Below are 6000 nucleotides of genomic sequence, written 5' to 3' on the forward strand. Positions count from 1 at the left end.
GGCAGTCTAATATGAATCATAGAATCATAGAATCAAGCAGGTTGGAAGAGACCTCCAAGCTCATCCAGTCCAACTTATACTCCAGCCCTATCCAGTCAACCAGACCATGGCACTAAGTGCCTCATGAATAAGTTTGGCTGTAAATACAAATTAACTTTGAGAGTTGCTTTTCCCTCCTCTTCCTTTATATTTTCTATCTTTTTATTTCCCACTTCAGCATCTTTTTCCTTTCAAATCTAAAGTCCATATTCACTCTCTGAATATCAGACTTTTTATCTGCACAGACTAATGATAACGTTCCAAGTATTATTTACTTGATTATAAAGACTGATTTGATGGATACAATCACTTTTCTGTTCTCAATGACCCATTGCATGATGACATTACTCAGAATTCCATTTAGATGATTCAGATGACCTCATCAGCTTTGTCTTCTGCCATGGCAATAACTGGTCTCAAATGTCAAAGAAACTTTAGTAAACAAAATCTCTCTTTTTTATGTAGCTGTAATTACACCATGAGAAATAGAGAAATGTTAACGATGGGAATGATTTTGTTGCTTTCACTTACACTACACAGGTGCACACACCCATGCTCAGTTTGCATGTGTTCCCCATCCCCCCAGCCCTTAGGAAATATCACCCAGACTCAGCCAGATGGAAGTACTGCACCCAGTTCTGGAGCCCCCATTACAAGAAGGATGTGGAGATGCTGGAGTCTATCCAGAGCAGGGCCAGCAGGATGCTCAGAGGGCTGCAGCAGCTCTGCTGTGAGCACAGACTGAAAGAGTTGGGGCTGTGCAGGCTGGAGAAGAGGAGGCTCCCAGGTGACCTTCTTGTGGCCTTCCAGGATCTGAAGCAGGCTCCAAAAAAGCTGTGGAGGGACTTTTTAGGCTGTGAGGCAGTGCCAGGACTGGGGGGAATGGAACAAAGCTGGAGGTGGGGAGAGTGAGGCTGTAGGTGAGGAGGAAGTTGTTGAGCATGAGAGTGGTGAGAGGCTGGAATGGGTTGCCCAGGGAGGTGGTTGAGGCCCCATGACTGGAGGTGTTTGAGGCCAGGATTGATAAGGCTGTGTGCAGCCTGCTCTAGGGTAGGGTGTCCCTGGGCATGGCAGGGGGGATGGAACGAGATGATCTTTGTGGTCCCTTCCAACCCTGCCTGATTCTATGACTCTAAGCTAAGGAATGAAGTTCTATTTACAGCTTAGCACAATTTGCAAGCATATATATTGTGCTAGTCTGAATCTTACACTTACACAATGCTAGTCCAGTAGAATCATAGAATCAAGCAGGTTGGAAGAGACCTTCAAAATCATCCACTCCAGGCTAGCACCCAGCCCTAGCCAATCAACCAGACCATGGCACTAAGTGCCTCATCCAGGCTTTTCTTCAACACCTCTAGGGAATCCACCACCTCCCAGGTTGGACTGGATGATCTTGGAGGTCTCTTCCAACCTGCTTGATTCTACGATTCTATGATCAATGAGCTCTGCCCTGAGCCTCCTCTTCTGCAGGCTGCACACCCCCAGCTCCCTCAGCCACTCCTCACAAGGCTGTGCTCCATTCTTCTCACCATCTTCATTGCCTTTTTCCAGACATGTTCCAGCACCCCAACATCTCTTTTGAATTAAGAGGCCCAGAACTGAACACAGCACTCAAGGTGTGGCCTGAGCAGTGCTGAGTACAGAGGCAGAATAAACTCCCTTGTCCTGCTGCCCACACTGTTCCTGAGCCAGCCCAGGATGCCACTGGCTCTTCTGGCTACATAAGCACATTGCTGGCTCATGCTCAGCTCCTATCTACCAGCAGGATATTAACTTCTGCCTATGGTCAGCAGGTCACTTGGTAAAGCCTATTTAATTGTAATGTTTATGTATGCACACACACACATGAAATAATACTGATGTTAGGCACCCACAAACACTCTGAAACATTGACAGCACGACAAAACCTACTAAGCAGAGTAAAATTAACACTGATTGTGCAATTGAAAGGTGATCATCAACCTCATAATTATTGCATCTGTGATCTCTTAGCATATTTTTTATTGTTTCATGGCTGTTTTCCCTCCTCTCCCTTTTAGTTGCAATAGGAGTAATTAATTTGAAGATCCCAAGGAGTCTGCTACAACAGCCATGGGAATCAGATAATAAATGTTCTCCAGCAGCCAAGCCATCAGCATTATTTCACTGCAACTTAATGTTCTTTTTTTGCCATGAAGATCATTGTGTTTCACCTCCATAAAACTCTATCCACAAGCAATCCTACGCACTCCAGCTTTTTTCCTTGCCTTTTTCCTTCCTCACTCAGATGTTCCCTGGCTGTCCTTGGTGTTAAGTGTTTTAAAAGGAGTAGTAATCTTTTCAAAGCCTTAAGCAGAGAAGGAACAGATCAGTTGACTTTTGTCTGTTCACAGGAAAATCTGCTTGGATTCTCAACAGCTTTTATAGTCACATATGCCTGGGCTCCATCTGTTGTCACTTGGGTTGTTAATTTCGTGTTTGAGATGTAAAAGGAGAAGACACTGGGAGCATAAAGAGCCTTTTTACATTACTGGGATAGTTATATATGAGCATTCTCAAGACTCTTGTAGTCCTTGATTTTGCTAAGTAGGAGCTATGTGAGGAGTTTGTGATGGTTTGGGTGTTACCTGCTCCCCCCCACTTAAGAAAATCACCCAGACTAGACTCTTCCAACCTGATTGATTCTGTGATTCTATGATTCTATAATTCTATGATTCTACATATATGAACACACAGTCACTTAGTACTGCTTGGTTTAGGACCCAAGAGCAGAGTTGATTAAGGTCTATGATTTCCCTTCAAAACTCATTTTTGCTCTGGTTAGGTCAGAGCTGGTACAAGGAATTGCAAACTCTTTGATTCCTACTTTCACACTCTGGTGCTTCAGAGAGAATTATGCCTGTTCCAACTAAGAATTTTCCATCCTGATGTCAGTCTAGACTCTAATATTCATGTTTTCCCCTAAACAAGCCCTGACATGATACAGAGCCAAAATTCAAGCAGCTGAGCTTCTCTGCTAGGATGTGAGGATGGTTTCAAAGCCAGGTAATGAAGAATAGGGGCAGACAGGATTCATCATTGAAAGATAATGGCAGGCATTCATCTGTGAAGTGTATGTGTGCTTTCAATTAGTTGCAAATGTTCTTTACACAGGTTAGTATATGAGACAAGTTAGCTTAAAAAACCCACATAGCTTTTTGGAGAGGCTCAGCCAGTTTGACTCTGAGGAAAATACAGGAGCAAATAAAGTGAAAGAAGAGCAACAAACACCATGGTAGCTGTTATGATGGAGTAACTATTGTTTGGCATCATGATCCCTTCTGATTATAAAAGCTACCTCCTGAATGTGCACAGGAGTGCAGGACATCTTCACAACATCTCCTTTACATGTTGTTGGTCACCATCTGTGCCTCTAGGATGCTATAGACACGACTAAATAAGGGGTTTGGTGCTGTGAGAGTCAAGACTTTGCCTCAAAACAGGATACTCTGAGTCAAAGCCAAGTCCCAAAGTTCAAAGAGTAGGAGGAGAGATGTGCAAAAGGAAAGATAAACTACATACCTGTTCTCTTCATGACTTCAGTTATCTCTTGCTGCCAAGGAATTTCTCTTAGGTTGCCTTTTCTTTGTGTGCCTCGTTCCGTGCATCATTCATCAGCACCAGCGCCAGGAGCTACCCCAGCGTCTGTGGGATGCATGGAGCGTTTGGGGTGAAAGCTCTCCCTGTTACCTTAGACAATGCCAATTGTTCTCCAGCCCCAGTGCTCTGCACTCGTCTCTGGTGGTTAGAAACAGCCTGCCCAGCTGCAGTGGGAAGGGGGATTGAATAAACATCAGGCAGGCTACATGTGAGCTTTACATGAATTTATGCTTTAAACTAGAAATTGTCTAAGAGGAGAGATTTTTTATACACCTCTGAGTTCAGAGCCTACTTCAGTAACTGTAAGAAGGTGTCTAAGGAAAGATCATTATTGTCTTGGACTGGGTGATCTCCAGGGATGGTGACTCCACCACCTCCCTGGGTAGCCCATTCTAATGCCAATCACTCTGACAACAACTTCCTCATCATATCCAGCCTAGACCTGCCCTGGCACAACTTGAGACTGTGTCCTCTTCTTCTGGTGCTGGGTGCCTGGCAGAAGAGACCAACCCCACCTGGCTACAGCCTCCCTGCAGGTAGTTGTAGAGAGCAATGAGCTCTGCCCTGAGCCTCCTCTGCTGCAGGCTGCACCCCCCCAGCTCCCTCAGCCTCTCCTCACAGGGCTCTGCTCCAGGCCCTTCTCTGGACACCTTTCAGTATCTCAACATCTCTTTTGGATTGAGGAGCCCAGAACTGGACACAGCACTCAAGGTGTGGCCTGAGCAGTGTTGAGTACAAGGGAAGTGTAACCTCCCTTGCCCTGCTGGCCACAACGTTTTCTGATCCAGCCCAGGATGCCATTGGCTCTCTTGGCCACCTGGGCACACTGCTGCCACATCTTCAACTCTTCTATACCAGTACCCTCAGGTCCCTCTCTGCCTGGCTGCTCCCAGCCACTCTGGTCCCAGCCTGCAGTGCTGCTTGTGGTTGCTGTGGCCAAAGTGTAGAACCTGCCCTTGGCCTTGTTCAATCTCATCCCATTGGCCTCTGCCCACCCATCCAGCCTGTCAGGGTCACTCTGCAGGGCTCTGCTATCCTCCATCATCTCCACACCTGCTCCTAGTCTGGCGTCATCTGCAAACTTACTGACGCTGAACTCAGTCCCCTGGTCCAGATCATCAATAAAGATATTGAACAGGCCATGCAAGTAGTGGTAGTAGACACTTAAATCTTTCCCTGACCTGTTGACAGGACACAATCAAAAGTGGCAGCAAGTTCTGCAACCCACTTCAGTCCCTATGTCTCCCACCTTTGAGCTACATCCTTTGCCAAAAGTTTTGGCAAGTTCTTTAAGGTTTCAGACTCATTTATTGTCTGATTTATTTCAGACACTGTCAAGGGGTTTATTAATACTAAGCCTTGTGATTCTAAGTTCCATGATAAAAAGAGGAGGATGATAAGACAGACAAACAGAGAGGGCTTTATGCAGGGCTAGGAGGGCCTATTCCTAAATTAAGGTGCTTATGATTGCTCTGTAATCTTAGGCATTAAGAAATGATTCCCATCTAAAACATTCCAAATCCACTGCACAGAAGTGGATTTTGATGACTTCCAGCACAATTAAGATGTGGAATTTAAGTCTAATTGAGAAAATGGCTAAACCATTTCCACTGCCTGCATTATCCCTGCGTTTTGTTGGCATTCATCAACTCCTTTTAATCCCGTGTTGACCTAATGCTACTTTCACAGGGTATTCATATTTGCACAGTGAAATAATTTCTTTGCCTAGATGGGTATGTTAGCAAGGAAGAAAAGAGGTGAGCCTCAATTTCCCAAGGTATTCACAGAGATTATTAGCATCCATGACACAGATATTGATTGTTTGGTTGGTTTTGAGGTGGTTCTGCTTTCCTACTAAAAATGCTCTTTGGTGTTTCAGTGTTCTCACCAAAAAAAAACTCTTTGCAACTTCCAAAGGAAATGCACAGTGAAGACAAACTGCATTTTAGATTCTGCATGAGTGTGGTCTTCCATAAGGCCTCTCTGAGAAATCAACTAAGATGGGGGGGAGGGGGTGGAAAGAAGGTTTAATGAAGATGAAAATTCCAGTCTTGTCAGTGAAGCACAACCACCCCAAGCAGTGCTACAGGCTGGGGAAAGAGTGGCTGAGAGCAGCCAGGGAGAAAGGGATCTTGGGGTGCTGGTAGGTAGTAGATGCATACAAGCCAACAGTGTGCCCAGGTGGGCAGCAGAGCCAATGGCATCCTGGGCTGGCTCAGGAACAGTGTGGGCAGCAGGACAAGGGAGGTTCTTCTGCCCCTGGACTCAGCACTGCTCAGGCCACACCTTGAGTGCTGTGTCCTGTTCTGGGCTCCTCAGTTCAAGAGAGATGTTGAGGTG

At 45.5% G+C, this 6000-nt stretch overlaps 1 protein-coding gene across 5 annotated transcripts in view; it reads right to left on the reverse strand.

The window, feature by feature from the left end:
- LOC135178899 (cadherin-19-like) overlaps nucleotides 1-3704 on the reverse strand; it is a 149062-nt gene extending 145358 nt beyond the window's left edge. For all 5 annotated transcript variants that reach the window (XM_064150293.1, XM_064150294.1, XM_064150291.1 and 2 more), the window contains exon 1: nucleotides 3583-3704. The gene's annotated coding sequence lies outside the window, so the exon portion shown is untranslated. The remainder of the gene's footprint in view (nucleotides 1-3582) is intronic.
- Between the last annotated feature and the right edge of the window lie 2296 nt (nucleotides 3705-6000).

The sequence above is a fragment of the Pogoniulus pusillus genome, chromosome 10 (assembly GCF_015220805.1).
Source record: "Pogoniulus pusillus isolate bPogPus1 chromosome 10, bPogPus1.pri, whole genome shotgun sequence".
NCBI lineage: Eukaryota > Metazoa > Chordata > Aves > Piciformes > Lybiidae > Pogoniulus > Pogoniulus pusillus.